Source organism: Schistocerca serialis, chromosome 10 (assembly GCF_023864345.2).
Source record: "Schistocerca serialis cubense isolate TAMUIC-IGC-003099 chromosome 10, iqSchSeri2.2, whole genome shotgun sequence".
Classification (NCBI taxonomy): Eukaryota; Metazoa; Arthropoda; class Insecta; order Orthoptera; family Acrididae; genus Schistocerca; species Schistocerca serialis.
The window spans coordinates 215019377-215040226 of NC_064647.1; positions in this window are offsets into that span (position 1 = coordinate 215019377).

Consider the following 20850-nt stretch of genomic DNA (forward strand, 5'->3'; position numbering starts at 1 on the left):
GTTTTGCCATTCGTGCACCCAGGTTCGTCGTTGAGTACACCATGAAAGGCGCTCTTGTCTGTGATGCAGCGTCAAGGGTAACCGCAGCCATGGTCTCCGAGCTTATAGTCCATGCTGTTGCAAACGTTGTCGAACTGTTAGTGCAGATGGTTGGTGTCTTGCAAACGTCCCCATCTGTTGACTCAGAGATCGAGACGTGGCTGCACGATCCGTTACATCCATGCGGGTAAGATGCCTGTCATCTCGACTGCTAGTGATACGGGGCCGTTGGGATTCAGCACGGCGTTCCGTATTACCTTCCTGAACCCAGCGATTCCATATTCTGCTAACAGCCATTGGATCTCGACCAACGCGAGCAGCAATGTCGCGATACGATAAACCGCAATCGCGATAGGCTACTATCCGACCTTAATCAAGGTCGGAAACGTGATGGTACGCATTTCTCCTCCTTAGACCAGTCACCGCAACAATGTTTCACCAGGCAACGCCGGTCAACTGCTGTCTGTGTATGAGAAATCGGTTGGAAATGTTCCTCATGTCAGCAAATTGTAGGTGTCGCCACCGGCGCCAACGTAGTGTGAATGCTCTGAAAAGTTCAAATGGTTCAAATGGCTCTGAGCACTATGGGACTTAACATCTTAGGTCATAAGTCCCCTAGAACTTAGAACTACTTAAACCTAACTAAGCTAAGGACATCATCACAGACATCCATGCCCGAGGCAGGATTCGAACCTGCGACCGTAGCAGTCCCGCGGTTCCGGACGTCAGCGCCTAGAACCGCACGACCACCGCGGCCGGCTGCTCTGAAAAGCTAATCATTTGCATATGACAGCATCCTCTTCCTGTCGGTTAAATTTTGCGTCTGTAGCATGTCATCTTCGTGGTGTAGCAATTTTAATGGCCAGTAGTGTACATTTATTCTAGCTCTTGAGGCAATATCTTCCTGTAAAACTGTTTCAGTCTGCCTACAGAACAATGATCGTATCCAGGCGTGCACCTCATTATACGAATCAAACTGACAGCCACGAATTTCTTCAGGGCTCCAAACCCTCGAAAATACCATCGGGAGAGATTGATACTGTATGGAGGATGTGTAAGATCTTCCCAGCGAAACTTCTGTGTCGTAATGGAAAGAACCGTTGCAACATGTCGGCGGGCATTATCCTGCAGCAGAATGATGCCTTCCGCCAACATTCCTGGACGTTTACGCTACGCTGCAGAAGTTCCGCTTTGAAGCCCTTACACATCCTCCATACAGTTCCGATCTCTCCCTATGCGATTTAAATTCGTGGCCGTCAATTTTCTTCGGACGATGGCGTGCCCGTCGTGGTGCAATCACAGCTCTGTAGGCAAACGACAATATTTCTCCGTGACGGCATTGACAGTCTTCACACTGAGGCGTAGCGCCGTATACCGATCCTGCCTTGGAGGCGGTTAAGTGGGAGATGTGTCTCAGAGCTGGATAGTGGCAGATGGTGACGCGACACTGGACACGCACGTAGTTTAGGTATCAGCCGACAGGACAGTATTGGATAGGGGATTGTGATTTAGTTTCGATTGTGCTCACTAGAGTGCACTAAAGTAATAGAATGTTTTTCGTAAACTTTTTATTTTCATAAATTGTTATTATGTCTTTTTGTATATGTAAACTGTTATAAATGTGTTTTAGCAGTATGAATGATGCGTGAGTGTGGTTCAAGGTTAATATGAAGATAATTGTTTAACGAGTTATGTAGTGGGATTCAATGTGGGAACATTTCGAAGAACTATGGATGTGGACAAAGGGGATTTTTGTAGAATAGATTTGTAGAGTAAGTTTATGGTAAAGGGAAAGCCAATTCAGGTATAAATAACAATAGCAAATAACTTTATACATAAACAAAACTTCAGCGTATTAGATAATTACGTCGGTAAAAAGTGCAATCGTTACGTTTAATATTTTGCCATTGGTTACTGATGAAAAGCGCGGACTGACGCGGGAGAGTGTTGTTTTGCTATTGGCTGTTGAGTAAACTGACCAATGGTAAAGCAATATTTTTCGCGCGCCTTTCTCTGCTGGTAGAGAAGACTGAGAGTATTCTAAAGAAGGAGTCGAAGCCTAGCCATGAAACAGTTCGGACGTGTGTAGTAATAGTTCCGATAGAAATGATAAGTTGCGGATCTAGCAGTGTTTCATACATCAAAAGTGTTGTAAAGTGACGGCGTAATTATTCCGATGAGTGTGTAGAAATTTCGGAATTTTTAAGTGAATTTTGTGACGAGAAAAGACTTAAATTCCTTGTGGCGTATTGAGCAAGTCGGTGGCTAAAAACTGTGACTGCATTAGGTACCGACAGACTTAATATTTGGCGAGCATTCTCAATCAAACACAATCCGTATTTTTGTAGCTATTACGTTTCCGGGAAATGCAACACCAAAAACTTGCTAACGTGAGTGAAAGGGATTGTGAGTGACTGTGTTAAGACTAGCACGGGCTTGGCAGTGGTACTTGTTCACCTAAGTTTCAGAATATATTAATTAAGGACAAAATTTCCAACCTTTCATTTCGTGTGAAAACTTTCTCCCGAAACGTAGATTAGTGACTTGCAGCCAGATTCACGTCGAAGTACAGTAGGTTTCGCACGGCTTCCCTACTGATGATTTGCTGAGGCAATGTTCACAGGTAGGTACAGGTTCGTCGTAAAGGGACGGAAGGAACCGCACCGCCGCAACGCACAGTGCGATAAGCTTATTAACTTCTGAAATTCCTTCATTGTAGTGGCCGTGGGACAACGGCTGCCAGTGTAAGTAATGGAAATGGAGCACAACAGCAGTATTTTCAATTTATTATTCAGATGACTTTGCTTAAGCGCTGCATTTGCGTCATCTTCATTTCCTGCTGTTAATCAAGTAAGTACTTCCAGTCATTGGCGCACGTTTCATGGGACGAATACAATAAGTAGGTGTCGTGGAGCATTATTCGTCAGGAGTCTGCATTCCAAAATTGTTACAGTGACCCTGATAAACAGTGGTCCACACACCTGGTTAGTGTATGGCTCGTATGACACACAGGCCAATGACGGTAAGTACTTACTTGGTTAATAGTAGAACCTGAAGATACCGGAAATGTGGCGTTGAAGCTAGTCGCTGACTAAAAAATACTTTGAAAATACAGCTATGGTGTTACGTAAATACACTCCTGGAAATGGAAAAAAGAACACATTGACACCGGTGTGTCAGACCCACCATACTTGCTACGGACACTGCGAGAGGGCTGTACAAGCAATGATCACACGCACGGCACAGCGGACACACCAGGAACCGCGGTGTTGGCCGTCGAATGGCGCTAGCTGCGCAGCATTTGTGCACCGCCGCCGTCAGTGTCAGCCAGTTTGCCGTGGCATACGGAGCTCCATCGCAGTCTTTAACACTGGTAGCATGCCGCGACAGCGTGGACGTGAACCGTATGTGCAGTTGACGGACTTTGAGCGAGGGCGTATAGTGGGCATGCGGGAGGCCGGGTGGACGTACCGCCGAATTGCTCAACATTTGGGGCGTGAGGTCTCCACAGTACATCGATGTTGTCGCCAGTGGTCGGCGGAAGGTGCACGTGCCCGTCGACCTGGGACCGGACCGCAGCGACGCACGGATGCACGCCAAGACCGTAGGATCCTACGCAGTGCCGTAGGGGACCGCACCGCCACTTCCCAGCAAATTAGGGACACTGTTGCTCCTGGGGTATCGGCGAGGACCATTCGCAACCGTCTCCATGAAGCTGGGCTGCGGTCCCGCACACCGTTAGGCCGTCTTCCGCTCACGCCCCAACATCGTGCAGCCCGCCTGCTGTGGTGTCGCGACAGGCGTGAATGGAGGGACGAATGGAGACGTATCGTCTTCAGCGATGAGAGTCGCTTCTGCCTTGGTGCCAATGATGGTCGTATGCGTGTTTGGCGCCGTGCAGGTGAGCGCCACAATCGGGACTGCATACGACCGAGGCACACAGGGCCAACCCCGGTATCATGGTGTGGGGAGCGATCTCCTACACTGGCCGTACACCACTGGTGATCGTCGAGGGGACACTGAATAGTGCACGGTACATCCAAACCGTCATCGAACCCATCGTTCTACCATTCCTAGACCGGCAAGGGAACTTGCTGTTCCAACAGGACAATGCACGTCCGCATGTATCCCGTGCCACCCAACGTGCTCTAGAAGGTGTAAGTCAACTACCCTGGCCAGCAAGATCTCCGGATCTGTCCCCCATTGAGCATGTTTGGGACTGGATGAAGCGTCGTCTCACGCGGTCTGCACGTCCAGCACGAACGCTGGTCCAACTGAGGCGCCAGGTGGAAATGGCATGGCAAGCCGTTCCAAAGGACTACATTCAGCATCTTTACGATCGTCTCCATGGGAGAATAGCAGCCTGCATTGCTGCGAAAGGTGGATATACACTGTACTAATGCCGACATTGTGCATGCTCTGTTGCCTGTGTCTATGTGCCTGTGGTTCTGTCAGTGTGATCATGTGATGTATCTGACCCCAGGAATGTGTCAATAAAGTTTCCCCTTCCTGGGACAATGAATTCACGATGTTCTTATTTCAATTTCCAGGAGTGTATATAACAACTACGTTGATTATAAAACAGTCTGCTTTCTTTTTATAATGCTGTAGCTCAAACGGTAAAAACGGAAGCCTTATAGGATGACTTCTTTGTCCGTCTGTCTGTCTGTCTTGTCTCTGTCCCACTGTTAAAAGTCCTTTTTCTCAGGAATGGGTAGACATATCAAGTTGAAATTTATGTCACATACTGAGATCTACCGTTCCATGGCTATGTAAAATAGGATTCATCTTACTTAATGGTGGTGGTGGTGGTGGTTAGTGTTTAACGTCCCGTCGACAACGAGGTCATTAGAGACGGAGCGCAAGCTCGGGGTAGGGAAGGATTGGGAAGGAAATCGGCCGTGCCCTTTCAAAGGAACCATCCCGGCATTTGCCTGAAACGATTTAGGAAAATCACGGAAAACCTAAATCAGGATGGCCGGAGACGGGATTGAACCGTCGTCCTCCCGAATGCGAGTCCAGTGTGCTAACTTAATGAAATCTAAGGATACGGCCATTTATGTCATAGACTTTGACACTTTCAAACTCATGAAAACATACAGGTTACCTGTCGTTGACCTAGAACCATGAAATTTGCGGAGAAGCAAGTAGAACTAATAGTAAAAATCCGGAAAATGTTAGTATGCAGTTATAAAAATGAGTTTTTGTTATTTGTTAACAGACTGTCTGTCCGTGAGTCTGTTAAGGTCCCGTTTCGTCAAGAACAGATAGACGTGCGAACGTTGGCGGCATAGCAAACGTTAGCTTCGAAGTCAGTGCAAGCAAAACATACGGCCATTTATGTCACATATTTCGACACTTGCAAACTCCCTCATTAAATGATAATTAATTGAAGCCCTCAGCTGCCGATAGGTGGTGTTGATATATCTCGATGGGGACAGCTGAAAACGTGTGCGCCGGGCGGGAATCGAACCTTGGATCTCCTGCTTACATGACAGACGCTCTATCTATTTTTATTTTTTTTGTTGATCGTATTTTGTTCCATATCGTTCGTTGAATTTGTTCGTGGCAGACGTCCGATGACACTCGCTCAGGTTGGTCGTTGATCCGTTCACTCAGTTCTTTAATTACAGAGCGTAGCTAACCCTCTGACCGAACACGCTGAGCTACCGTGCCGGCGATCCATCTGAGCCACCAAGGACACAGATGAATAGCACGACTGCAGGGACTTATCCCTTGCACGCTTCCCCTGAGTCCCACATTCCCAAATGTCCACAATCTATGTGCCTAATAGATATTAGCCCATCCACTAATTACTCGCGCCCACTAAAGTGACGATTCCTGTAAGAGTTCCGCCAACCTGTGCGCAAATATCTATTAGGTAGACCTACACTACGTATGTAGATTGTGGACCGTTGGGAATGTGGGTCTCACGGGAAGCGTGCAAGGGCTAAGTCCCTGTAGTCGTGCCATTCATCTGTGTCCTCGGTGGCTCGGATGGATAGAGCGTCTGCCATGTAAGCAGGAGATCTCGGGTTCGAGTCCAGTCCCTGTCGGGGCACACATTTTCAGCTGTCCCCATCGAGGTATATCAACAACACCTGTCGGCAGCTGAGGATTTCAATTAATTATCATTCAATCTAGAGAAGCTCCTCGGTCATCAATGGTATCTTTTCTTTCGAGAACAGTTACTATCTTCATATATCGCTCATTAAAACTTATAATGTACCTTTCGTTGAACTAGAATTAAGGAATTCGGCAAGAAGGGAGGTTTCACAGTCGAAGAGAAGAAAAAAAAAACGAACATTGTTAATTCATGATTGCATCATAGGCTAAAATTATTCCTTTTCTCGTTTGTTATCCGACTTGAATCTTGAAATTAAAACATATTCTCCAAAGTCATGGAATTCCTGAAACATGTTTTGTCAGTATGAATCCAGGCAACAGCCAAAAATAGTCAGGATCCTCGGTTCCCGGAATGGACAAACTGTCTACGTACGTAAGTTTGTACGGAGCCTTCTGTGCGCGAGTCTTTCTCGCGACTGGTCATTTTTTATAACTGTCTCGCATTGATTTGACTGCCCCTTATGCCTGACGTCGAACCTCTTCCAGACGAGATATCAGTACTGTATACAGTCGATTGCGCAGTAACTAATGTCAACTTTGAAAGGATACTCATTAGTTCTCTTAGTCGTAGGTTGGTTGGTAGAACTGGCATAATGACTTTTACGCCTATGAAGTGTTGTGGTTCGCTGATGCGTAGAAAAACATCGTTGCTAAAACGTACCCTACAACAGAGCGGAATACAGAAATTATTTGCATGGAATGAAAATAATAAAAAAAAAGGAATCAAACACAGCTCGCTGTGCGTTTTCCACTGCAGAACGCTCGGGGTCGTCGCCAATGCGAACTCTGGAGGAGCGCTAAAAGGCAACCCACGAGGCAACGAGGAAAGCGCACGCACGTGTCAGCATGTGTGGCATTAGCGGGGACTCCGCCGGCCCACTTAGGCAGATTAGCGAGGCGTAGAAGTGCGCCCAACTCAGAAGCCCCGCCAGCTTATCCGCTCGCCGGATTCCCACAGCCGCGACGACCAACCGCTGTGCGCAGCCACTCGAACGACTCACGTGGAGAGCTTCGAGTATTACGACCAGCTCCGAGTGCGCGCTTTTCCGCTCATTTGCTCGTCATACTGATGTCAGAAGGACGCACTGGGAGGCAGAGAGGGTGGTATACGGCAGAGCCTCAATTCAACTGCATCTACATCCATATTCCTCAAGCCACCTGACGATGTGTGGCGGAGGGTACGTTGAATACTTCTATCGGTTCTCCCTTCTATTCTAGTCTCGTATTGTTCGTGGAAAGAAAGATTGTCAGTATGCCTCTGCGTGGGCTCTAATCTCTCTGATTTTATCTGATACGTGTCACAAACCGGACACAATCGGAAGGACGAAGCCCCTTTGCTTTTTTCCCCTTTGCTTTTTCTTTTATCACTCGCTTATTACATCAGAGAAATACACATTTTAAGACAAAATTTAACTACGTGAAATATTGCTCCCGGTAAAGGTTAATATAAGCAGTGACAAAACCTAGTTCTCTTAAGGGTTTCTGCTGGCAATAAATTTTAAGGAGGCAATGTAAGGTTTATATCAATTTAGCTCAAGCTCGTAGCTAGTGACTGAATCACGACACAGACACTTCAACAATTTCGGTAACAAATAAATAGCGTGAATTTATACTCACAGTAACCAACTAATCAACAGTCTTGCCATTGAATAAGTAGTAGGCCATTTGGAACGAGACGGCCGCGGTGATCTAGCGGTTCTAGGCGCTCAGTCCGGAACCGCGCGGCTGCTACGGTCGCAGGTTCGAATCCTGCCTCGGGCATGGATGTGTGTGATGTCCTTAGGTTAGTTAGGTTTAAGTAGTTCTACGTTGTAGTTAAGTCCCATAGTGCTCAGAGCCATTTGAACCATTTGGAACGAATTAGCAACACCCCGCAACTAGGGGAGTTAATACCAACAGTCTTTAAATGTCTTGCTCCACATTAAATAAAAAAATATACAGTAATTAAATGAATAACAAATCAAACACACTACGCTCCACTCAAATTCTTCAGTGGAAGCCAAGCCAAAATGAAGATTCCATTAACTGACTAGCACTGAAGTCACAGTCTGTAAATGTCTTGCTCCCCGTTAAATAAACAAATTTACAGTAATTAAATGAATAAAAATTAAACACACTACGCTCCAATCAAACTCTTCAGTGGAAGCGAAGCCAAAATGAAGTTTCCATTAACTGATTAGCACTGAAGTCTCTGTGTTTCCAGACACACATGAGGCAAACTTATGCATGACAAGATTTTGAAGGGAGCACATCAGTAAAACCGGTAGTGGAGCTAACTCGTGCCACTGAAAATTAAGGTACTAGACCAGGGCACAAGGTGGTATACAATGATGTTGCCTTAGTGCTATACTGCGCTCCAAAATATTAATTCAAATGGACAATTCAAAATTGAGTACACATAAATCAGCATTAATTAACGAGGAGTGACATCAGGTCGCTCGACGGGATGGCAACACTTAATTGAAAAGACAAATGCCGGAAGCGGCAGTAACATCAAACACCTTCCCCGAGTTTTAACCAGGAGTCACTTCCCGCTATACAAGTAAACATTTAACCAAGCACAAGGAAGGAATCCCGAAGAGAAAATTCAAATAAAATCCCCAAAAGATTATAAAGGACAGGGAACCCCAACTATTTAAATTTAAAACAATTAGCTCTCCTCAAAGGCAGTGTAAACGCGAAGGCCACACTTAAGAGGCCACCAAAACTGGTCACAAAAGGTCTTACACATTTGCTCCTTTTCGTTAAAGAAACACAAGGCTGCTTAACTTCTGCTGGCTTCTGCTGGACGTCCGGTATGGCTCGTGTAGGATACACCAGGCAGCAACCCAAGCTAGGCGGTCGCAAGGCACGGCGAGCAAAATCCGGAGAGCAGACAGGCAGGCAGCCAACACATATCCTCCATGCTGAACCGGCAGACCGCGTACAACCAACTCCACATATACGTGGTCGCTTCCCACCTCGTACCTCGCGTCGTCTCAGCAAGCCCGAGCAAACGTCAACTGCCACTCGCCCTGCGAATGCGGAAAATAAACAAGGCAAGCAAAGATACGAAACATCGAAGGATCGATAATGGACATCCAAGGGACTGGCGCGCCAGTAACGGGCGCCACGGCTATTATACTCATGGTCTCTTCGCGACATATACGTAGGACGAAGCCATATACTACTTGACTCGTCGGTGTAGGTATGTTCTCGAAACTCCAACAAAAGCCCGTACCGAGCTACTGAGCGTCTCTCTTGCAGAGTCTTCCACTGGAGTTTATCTATCATCTCTGTAACGCTTTCGCGATTACTAAATGATCCTGTAACGAAGCGCGCTGCTCTCCGTTGGATCTTCTCTATTTCTTCTATCAACCCTATCTGGTACGGATCCCACACCGGTGAGCAGTATTCAAGCAGTGGGCGAACAAGTGTACTGTAAACTACTTCGTTATCGAACTGCATTTCCTTAGGATTCAGATAAACAGAGAGAGTACACGCTGGTCGATTTTAGGAGGATGAACCGGGCTCCAACATTATGAAATAGCTCAGTGGAGCCGACCGCTGTGGCCGGGTAGTTCTCGGCACTCCAGTCCGGATCCGCGCCGCTGCTGCTGCAGTCGCAGGTTCGAATCCTGCTTCGGGTATGGATGTGTGTGATGTCCTAAGGTTAGTTACGTTTAAGTAGTTCTAAGTTTTAGAGGACTGATGACCTCAGATGCTTAGTCCCATAGTGCTCCCATAGTGCTTGAACCATTTTTTTGAACTCAGTGGAAACGACCTTGCGTTGTTGTCTTCAGTCGGAAGACCGGTTTGACTCAGCCCTCCACGCTCCAACGCAGCTCTCTTAATTGCGTAACTACAGCAACCTAAGTCCATTTGATCCCACTGTCAGTTGCCTGTTCCTCTGCATATTCTGAAAGTAACCTACAGCTCTTTAGAATAGATGTTTTCTACCAATATACTTCGCTAGAAACAGTTCCTTACATTTGGTGGTAGGCCATATCTTTATGTAACAATCCACAATATAAGTTTGCTATCCCGCCGGTCGTGGTGGCCGAGCTTTTCTAGGCGCTACAGTCTGGAACCGCGCGACCGCTACGGTCGCAGGTTCAAATCCTGCCTCGGGCATGGGTGTGCGTGATGTCCTTAGGTTAGTTAGGTTTAAGTAGTTCTAAGTTCTAGGGGACTGATGACCTCAGAAGTTAAGTCCCATAGTGCTCAGAGCCATTTGAACCATTTTGCTGCTCTAATGAAAAACTGCTCGTTTCTGTAACAACTCAACAATACGAGCTTCTCACAACAACTGGTTCACGGCCACACAGGTGCAGTCAACTTTCTGATAAAGTGCAGTGCAACCAACTCTCAAGATTGTTGCCACTTCACAAACAATTTGACTAGAGATACTGGTTTTAAGTGGGACACATTGTATTAGATGACTTCTTACTATAACAAGAGTAACTCGCAGTATGCAACATTATTGTACTCGAGCCTTGACCTTCCTCTATAATTTTTAAGCCCCGTCTCCTTCACACACACTTCCAAGCTATCATTCTCTTGACGAATCAGGATGGATGCTACCAATTAATCTATTCTTATAGTCACACTGTACCATAAATTTCCTTTTCCTAATTTCCATGCAGTAAAAAATGGTTCAAATGGTTCTGAGCACTATGGGACTTAACATCTGTGGTCATCAGTCCCCTAGAACTTAGAACTACTGAAACCTAACTAACCTAAAGACATCACACACATCCATGCCCGAGGCAGGATTCGAACCTGCGACCGTAGCAGTCGCGCGGTTCCGGACTGAGCGCCTGAACCGCTAGACCACCGCGGCCGGCTCCATGCAGAACCACCTTCTTAATTATACTGTGTCGTAAGCAGCCTTACATATTGTGTTTTGATGTCGCAACCTTAACCCCACCTCCCTCCCTCCGCCTCGCCCAGGCAGAGCGGGAGCGAAACAGGAGGGCAGAAACAGCATAGGCCCCTTTGCTACTTCAGACAGCGTTTACATTTCGTCGAACTGTTTTGATCCATGATTCCTTGTAGATCACAATGTACACCAGGGCAAAAATTGCGGCACTGGAATTGGGGTCGATGACGTTCGGTATACTTATTGGCCTTCAATATCCTTAAGTATATCAGTTAAGCCACTGGATTCGTGATTTCCTGTCAAAAAGGTCACAGTTCGTAGTAACAGACGGAAAGTCATCGAGTAAAACAGAAGTAATATCCGGCGTTCCCCAAGGAAGTGTTATAGCGCTCTATTGTTCCTGATCTATATTAAAGACGTAGGAGACAATCTCGGTAGCCGTCTTAGACAGTTTGCAGATGATGCTGTAATTTACCGTCTTGTAAAGTCATCAGATGATCAGAACTACTTGCAAAATGATTTAGATATCTGTACGATGGGAAAAGTGGCAATTGACCCTGAATAAGGAAAAGTGTGAAGTTATTCACATGAGTACTACATGAAATCAACTAAATTTCGATTAAGCGACAAGTCACACAAATCTGAAAGCGATAAATTCAACTAAATACTTGGGGATTGCTATTACAAGTAACCTAAATTGGAATGATTATGTTGTGGCGTAGCAAGACAGCCACGCCACGGAAGTAGCCGAAAGGCACGCGTTTAGTTCACGCAGGCAAGAGATAGGTCTGTAACAGGATACGTAATGAATGCTATAAAGAAAAGTACGTAGCTTCTGGAATACTTAACTTTAATCCATCCTTGTTGTATACATCGCTCTTGACGATACAAGTGAGACTCTTTAGATACAAGCTATGTAAGGCTAATGGCGCCTTGCTAGGTCGTAGCCATGGACTTAGCTGAAGGCTATTCTAACTATCTGCTCGGCAAAGGAGCGAGGCTTCGTCAGTGTAATCGCTAGCTACGTCGTCCGTACAACTGGGGCGAGTGCTAGTCCGTCTCTCGAGACCTGCGTTGTGGTGGCGCTCGGTCTGCGATCACTGACAGTGGCGACACGCGGGTCCGACATGTACTAATGGACCGCAGCCGATTTAAAGCTACCACTTAGCAAGTGTGGTGTCTGGCGGTGACACAACAGATCACATAGATAATATTGTGGGTAGAGCAAACCAAAGCCTGCGATTCATTGGCAGAATACTTAGAAGGTGCAAGAGGTCTACTAAGGACGCTTATCCGCCGTATTCTGCAGTATCGCTGTGCGGTGTGGGATCGGCATCAGGTGGGACTGACGGTTGACATCGAAGAAGGGCAAAGAAGGGCAGCTCGTTTTGTATTATCGCGAAATACGGGAGATAGTGTCACAGACATGACACGTGAATTGGAGTGGCCATCATTAAAACAAAGGCCTTTTTCGTTGCGACGGGCTCTTCTCATGAAATTTCAATCACCAGTTTTCTCCTCCGATTGCGAAAACATTCTGTTGGCACCCATCTGAATAGGGAGAAATGATCATCACGATAAAATAACAGAAATCAGGGCTCGCACAGAAAAATTTAAGTGCTCGTTTTTCCCGGGCGCCGTTTGAGAGTGGAAGGGTAGAGAGACAGCTTGAAGGTGGTTCATTGAACCCACTGCCAGGCACTTTATTGTGAATATCAATGTAGATGTAGAATAGAAGGGTTGACACTTGCGGTGGCGTCAGCCGTGTCAAACAATGTCGAGAAAGTCGTCTGGTTTCTCGTCACACTTCGAAATATCTGGGAATAAGGGCACAAAGGGAACAGTTGGTTTTACTGACGCCCTTATGCAACCCACTGTGGTCTTTTGGTGTCGATTTTGAGCAGCGGTGTGTCTGACATGCTTTACTCGGCCACATATAAGAAAACGACGTCATTTCAGAGCTGTCGTTGTGGTCCTGCCTTCCATTGCAGAGGCGTCGAAGTGTGGGTAAGTCGGTGTTCCCATCGTCCGACACGTCGACGGTAGCCATGCCGGCGCTTCCTGCAGGAAGTGTCACCAAGCCCGAGAGCGAAGTTCCAGAGTGCCACACTTGTGCCGGATTACAAACTTACACATCGCAATGGGAGATAATTCCGTCTTTCGAAAACGTGACCTTGTAATAGTGATCTGCAGGGAACATAAACGACCTTGAACAAAATTCGAGCAGGCCTCTTAGATTGTTTGCAGTTAATGCTGTGGTTTATCGCCTAGAAATGTCATCAAAGGATTTGTGAAACAATGTAGAGAAAATATCTTCAAGATGAGAAATACGGTGTTAACCCTGGGAAATAAAATGTTTAGTTCCTCTCATGACAACTAAATAAATTCTGTTATACAATGAAGCACCAAATAAACTAGTATAGGCATGCGTATTCAGAGATATGTAAACTGGCAGAATACGGCCCTGCGGTCAGCAACGCCTATATAAAACAACAAATGCCTGGCGCAGTTCTTAGATCGGTTACTGCTGCTAAAATGGCACGTTGTCAAGACTTAAGTGAGTTTGAACGTGATGCTACAGTCAGATTACGAGCTATGGGGCAAATCATCTCCGAGGTAGCGATGAAGTGGGCATTTTCCCGTACCACAATTTCAGGGGTGTACCGTGAATATCAGGAATCCGGTGAAACATGAAAGCCGGCCGGTGTGGCCGAGCGGTTCTAGGCACTTCAGTCTGGAACCGCGCGTCCGCTACGTCGCAGGTTCGAATCCCGCCTCGGGCAGGGATGTTTGTGATGTTCTTGGGTTAGTTAGGTTTAAGTAGTTCTAAGTTCTAGGGGACTGCTGACCTCCCATAGTGCTCAGAAGCATTTAAACCATTTGAAAACATCAAATCTCCGATATAGCTTCGGCCCGAAAAAGATCCTGCAAGGACGGTCCAACGACGACTGAAAAGACACGTTCAACGTGCCACAAGTGCAGCCCTTCCACAAACTTTGCAGATTTCAATGCTTGGCCGTCAACAAGTGTCAGCGTTGGAAACATGCAACGAACCGATATTCATATGGGCTTTCGGAACCGAAGCTCCACTCGTGTACCCTTGATGACTGCACTACTCTAAGCTTTAAGGGCCCTTCAACACCGACATTGGACTGTTTCTGACCGGAAACATGTTGCGCCGTAGGGCGAGTCTGGTTTCACATTGCATCGAGCGGATTGTATGGAGACAATCTCATGAATACATAGACCCTGCGTGTCAGCAGGGGACTGTTCAAGCTGGTGGAGGCTCTGTAAAAGTGAGGAGGATGGACAGTTGGAGTGATATGGGACCCCCGATATGTTTAAATACGACAATGACAGGTGATACTACGTAAGTATTCTGTCTGGCCGCCTGTATCCATTTATGTCCATTGTGCATTCCGACTGACTTCGGCAAATCCAGCACGACAATGCGACAACCCACAAGTCCAGAATTGCTGTAGAGTTGCTCCAGGAACATTCTTCTGAGTTTAAACCCTTCCGCTGGCTACCAAACTCCCCATACAGGTACATTATGGAGTATATCTGGAATGCCTTGCAACGTGCTGCTCAGAAGAGATCTCCACTCCCTCGTCACGGATTTATCAACAGCCCTGCAGGATTCATGGTGTCTATTCGCTCCAGTTCTACTTCAAGCATTCAAAAATGGCGCTGAGCACTATGGGACTTAACATCTATGGTCATCAGTTCCCTAGAACTTAGAACTACTTAAACCTAACTAACCTAAGGACATCACACAACACCCAGTCATCACGAGGCAGAGAAAATCCCTGACCCCGCCGGGAATCGAACCCGAGAACCCGGGCGCAGGAAGCGGGAACGCTACCGCACGACCACGAGCTGCGGACACTTCAAGCATTAGTCGAGCCCATGCCACGTCGTATTGCGGCACATCTGAGTGCTCATGGGGCGCTATACGATGTTACGCAGGTGTACCAGTTTCTTCGGCTCTTCAGTGTATTTTTTACATCTCTAATAGCACTTAATAGCTTATGATGGAATTATTTCCCCAAAACAATTTTCTCCAGCTAAAATTAGTTCTGTCTGAAACTGAGACATATATAGCAGTATATTATAGTTATAGCTACACAATTGTGACTGTAACAAACTCATTCAGTATAAATTAATTTTAACTAGAGCAAACGCGTCCCAATTATAAACCTGGTTTGACCGCAACATGTATACTCGCTCCTGTCGGTGGTGTTACTCGTACGGCAGGAAATCACCACTCATCATGGCGGCGCTGTGGAAACGCTGCATTGTGCTCCAGCACGTAGCAATGTAGCCCACTGCTGACGGTATAGCGGCCAAACTGCGCAATTATGTAAGCGACTGGACTGCATACCCCTTGCCTTAGACAGATGCCACAACAATGGTAAGTTAAACAAACGTCTGTTGCTTACAACTACGACCAACTTCCACTGGGAACATGACACAGAATATCTTGTGGGAACGACCAACCGAAGTCTTCGCTCTAGCGACAGAACACTTAGTTGATGCAACAAATCTTCGAAAGATGCTGTGTAATCTACACGTGTCCATCCTCGGCTAGAGTACTGCTGCTCGTTATAGGATTCTTACCAGATACGACTGGTAGGGAAGATTTAAGAAGTGTAAAGTGCGCTGGAATGTTCTGTGCCCGGGGCGTGAGTGTCACGGATGTTGTTTCCGAGGAACACTGTTGAGAAAGCCGGCCTCTGTGGCCGAGCGGTTCTAGGCGCTTCAGTTCGGAACCGCGCTGCTGCTACGATCGCAGGTTCGAATCCTACTTCGGATATGGATGTGTGTGCTGCCCTACTGAGAAAACTTTGAGAACAAGCAGCTTCTACTGACGCCAACTTACATTTCGCGTAAGGACGACAAAGCTAAGATAGATTAGAGCTAATACGCAGGCAATCGTTTTTCGCTTTTGCTGTTTGCGATTGTAAAGGGAAAGTAATTGACTGGTAGTGGTACAAGGTACCTTCCACTATCGAATATACGGTGTCTTGCGGAAGATATATGTAAATGTAGATGGAGATAATGATATGTAAGTCGGGGCGTTTCCTGGTTGCAGAGAGATCTTTTTCACAAAATGCACCAAATTTCTCATGCGAATATGACAATATTTGTTGACTTGTAAGTACATTGCCGGCAGCTCGTGGTCTAGCGGTAGCGTTCGCGCTTTCCGAGCACGGGGTCCCGTGTTCGATTCCCGACGGGGTCAGGTTCAAAATGGTTCAAATGGCTCTGAGCACTTTGGTCATCAGTCCCCTAGAACTTAGAACTACTTAAACATAACCAACCTAAGGACATCACATACATCCATGCCCGAGGCAGGATTCGAACCTGCGACCGTAGCGGTCGCGCGGTTCCAGACTGTAGCATCTAGAACCGCTCGGCCACATCGGCCGACGACGAGGACATGGATTTTCACCTACCTCGAGATGACTGGGTGCTGTGTCATCATCATCATTATCATTCATCCCCATTACGGTCGGAGGAAGGCAATGGCAAACCACCTCCACTAGGACCTTGCCTAGTGCGGCACTGCGGGTCTCCCGCATCGTTCCCCTACGCTCTGTCACAGAGTATGGGACTTTATCATCATCATCAAGTACACTGCACCACACAATTAAACGGTTACATCATCGGATACTCGTAATTATCTCCCATTTTAAAGCAGTTTAGAATGTATTGAAAAGGTACCTACAACTTAGCTTTGTAAAGGTGCAAAAGTGTGGCGCCAAAGACGTCAGACGTCCTCGGCGAAGCTTATACCAGCGAAGTGTCCGCACATATGAAAAAGAGACTAAAGATCAGAAGTTCATGTGGGAAGTTCGGTGGGTCACATTGGCACCAAAATCCAATTCTGGCGAACGCCATTGTACACGAGTCATTCGATCGGGAATTCGTTTCACCTCCATACCACCCTTCGCCATATTTTACACCAATTTTTAACGCCTCAGAGATGGAGGTCAGAACCGCGATTTCCATGCTTAAAATCGCGATGCTTTCTGATGGATGACCGAGGAAAACATTTCAGACGCATCTCTACTGAGTATCGACACGAAAATGTGTCGGGGGAGGAGGGGGAGGATGGGGAGAGGGACGGGGGGGGGGGGGGGGAGGCAACGGATGGCGTCCATGGAACTACTCATTTCCTTGCGGCTTACTCCCACACATTCCGCGCTGGAAAACGTCAGCTCGCACTTCGATCAGCAACAGTACAACGTTCCTGACAACCTTTGACATTGCTGACACCCTCTGGACTATTCAACTTTTGTCGAAGGACGTCGCGGGCCTGCAACGCCACTGGGGCGATTGTAGTCACCATACTCGTCACGCTCTTCAGTGAAACCTGAAAACGCATTTGAGCCGAGTTTCAAACTTCTGCGTCGCTTTGGGAGACACGTACTTGGTTTCCAAAAAGTGACCCTTTAACTGTATTGGTTAAAAACAGTCTTGGTTGCAATTTTATTTTTTTTTATTTTTCGACGACGCGTTTCGCCTCATTTCGGTATCGTCAGGATAACTTCTATCGATGGATGCGAGAGGCACCAAGATCTGCATAACGCTCCTGTGAACGGGAACGCGTTATGCAGATGTTGGTGCCTCTTGCGTCCATCTAGAAAAGATAACATGAAGATGCCTAAATAAGGCGAAACGCGTCGTTGAAAAACAAAAAAACTAAAATTGCAACGAAGACTTTTTAACCAATACTGTTAAGCACTGGTTTGCGGTATGCCACATAAGGATTGGAAGAATTTATACCCTTTAATTGTGTTGCGCGCCTTACTTTGTGAGAAATGATACGAGGGGCATCCAGTAAGTAATGCAACACTTTTTTTTCTCCGCCAATGTTGGTTCAAAAAATGAAGGATTTGTTGTGGAATACTCCTGCTTCAGCCCCTGTAGTTTCATAAAGTTCCGGTTCGTGGCGGCGTTATGGGTAACCTTCAAAAAGCGCGTTTCAAGCAGACAGCTGTCACAGAGATTCCTTGCCGGAAAACCAAAGCATCGCAGATATTCGTAGGGTGTTGCAAGATGTCTACAGAAACCTGGCAGTGACCACAAGCACGGTAAGTGGTTGTGCAAGGTGTCTGTCATAATCGCAACGAGGTCTCACAAACCTGCCCGATTTTTCAAGAGCGGGCCGGTCGCACACAGCTGTGACTGTTGGAATGTCGGAACGTGCGGACACTCTCATTCGAGGTGATCTGCACATAACAATGAAACACTTCCCTGCTCAACTGGATGTCTCTGTTGCTATAGCTAACACGCACGTCCACCAGTTAGGGTGCTCAGAGGTTCACTGGGTTCGTCAGCACCTAAAAAAAGACTACAAAAGCTTCAATGAGTTCGGCCCAATGAAGAATCCACTCCACGGGAAGAAGGAGAGGATACTGAGCAGACAAAACATTGGCTCCAACATCGACCAAGACGGTGGCAGCATGCGGGCGTACAGGTCCTCCCAGTAACGCCGCCGCACTGAACGCAGATTATGTGGCAAAAATAGTGGTTGGAAACCAACAGAGAGTGAAAATGATCTAAAAATAGATACGAGCGTTTGGCGTCATTGGCCGGTATGCACCTTACACGGAAGGTCAATCTGGCTTGATGCAGGTCTCATTACATTCGACGCCACATAAGGCGACCTGCCCGCCAGATGAGGATGAAATGATGTTGAAGACGACACAACACTGAGCGGAGAAAATCCCCGACCTAGCCGGGAATCGAACCCGGGCCCATGAGGACGGCAGTCCGTCACGCTGACCATTCAGCTATCGGAGCGGACAATACATCTACATGTACAGCTACATCTACATTTGTATTCCGCTTGCCACCAAATGGTATGTGGCGGAGGGCACTTTACGTGCCACTGTCATTACTTCCCTTTCCTGTTCCATTCGCGTATGGTTCGTGGAAAGAACGACTGTCGGAAAGCCTCCGTGCGCGCTCGTATCTCTCTAATTTTATTCGTGATCTCCTCGGGAGGTATAAGTAGGGGGCAGCAATATATTCGATACCTCATCCAGAAACGCACCCTCTCGAAACCTGGGCATTAAGCTACATCGCTATGCAGAGCGCCTCTCTTGAAGAGTCTGCCACTTGAGTTTGCTATACATCCCCGTAACGCTATCACGCTTACCAAATAACCCTGTGACGAAACGCGCCGCTCTTCTTTCGATCTTCTTTATCTCCTCTGTCAACCCGACCAGGTACGGATCCCACACTGATGAGCAATACTCAAGTATAGGCCGAACGAGTGTTTTGTAAGCCACTTCCTTTGCTGACGGACTGCATTTTCTAAGGACTCTCCCAATGAATCTCAACCTGGTACCCGCCTTACCAACAATTAAATTTATATGATCATTCCACTTCAAATTGTTCCGCAAGCATACTCCCAGATATTCTACAGAAGTGACTGCTGCCAGTGTTTGTTCCGCTATCATATAATCATACAATAAAGGATCCTTTCAATACATTATATTTCCCTATGTTAAGGGTCAGTTTCCACTCCCTGCACCAAGTGCCTATGTGCTGCAGATCTTCCTGCATTTCGCTGCAATTTTCTAATGCTGCAACTTCTCTGTATACTACAGCATCATCCGCGAAAAGCCGCAGGGAACTTCCGACACTATCTACTACGTCATTTCTATATATTGTGATAAGCAATGGTCCCATAACAGTCCCCTGTGGCGCACCAGAGGTTACTTTAACGTCTGTAGTCTTGTCTCCATCGAGAACAACATGCTGTGTTCTGTTTCCTAAAAACCCTTCAATCCAGCCACACAGCTGGCCTGATATTCCGTAGGCTCTTACCTTGTTTATCAGGCGACAGTGAGGAACTGTATCGAACGCCTTCCGGAAGTCAAGGAAAATAGCATTTACCTGGGAGCCTGTATCTGATATTTTCTGGGTCTCGTGAACAAACAAAGCGAGTTGGGTCTCACACGATCGCTGTTTCCGGAATCCATGTTGATTCCTACAGAGTAGATTCTGGGTTTCCAGAAATGACATAACACGCGATCAGGAAAACTTGTTCTAAAATTCTCTAGCAGATCGATGTCAGAGATATAGGCCTTTAGTTTTGCGCATCTGCTCGACTACCCTTCTTGAAAACTGGGACTATCTGCGATCTTTTCCAATCATTTGAAACCTTCCGTTCCTCTAGAGACTTGCGGTAAAGGGGGCAAGTTCTTTCGCGTACTCTGTGTAGAATCGAACTGGTATCCCGTCAGGTCCAGTGGACTTTCCTCTGCTGAGTGATTTCAGTTGCTTTTCTATGACGTGTATTGGTGTTATGAATAAAACCAGCCTGCTTTCAGAAATTAAAATAAGTGTTTGATCACCGCTTGTAAAATAAGAACTTGCACACAAATCTGCTCATTCCCAAATTTAGCTGTTTCTCCCAATGCAACTAATGATATGCAATCCTCACCACACAGACTTGCCTACTTCATGACTGTGTAGCACTGCTTGTTTGGTTAGAACACTGTTCCGTCTGATTAATTCCTTTCCACACACTAACACTTACGTTCCAACTGAGTTTGAGCGATCATACAACGGACCTAGAACATACATACGTGTCTTTCCTTTCTTTTTTTTTCTCGAACAGAGCAAAACGAAAGGAAATCAATTTGAAACTTTTAATTACAACTTTAATCGGACACATGAGTGGCACAGTGGAGGTAAAGTTTGGAAAATAGTTCCGAATGTGGAGCGCTGTTCTAGTCAGGAACTCTGGCGGGTGTTGCGAAATTGCCGACGGGCCGTGGGACGAGAAGGAGAGAAGGCGGGGG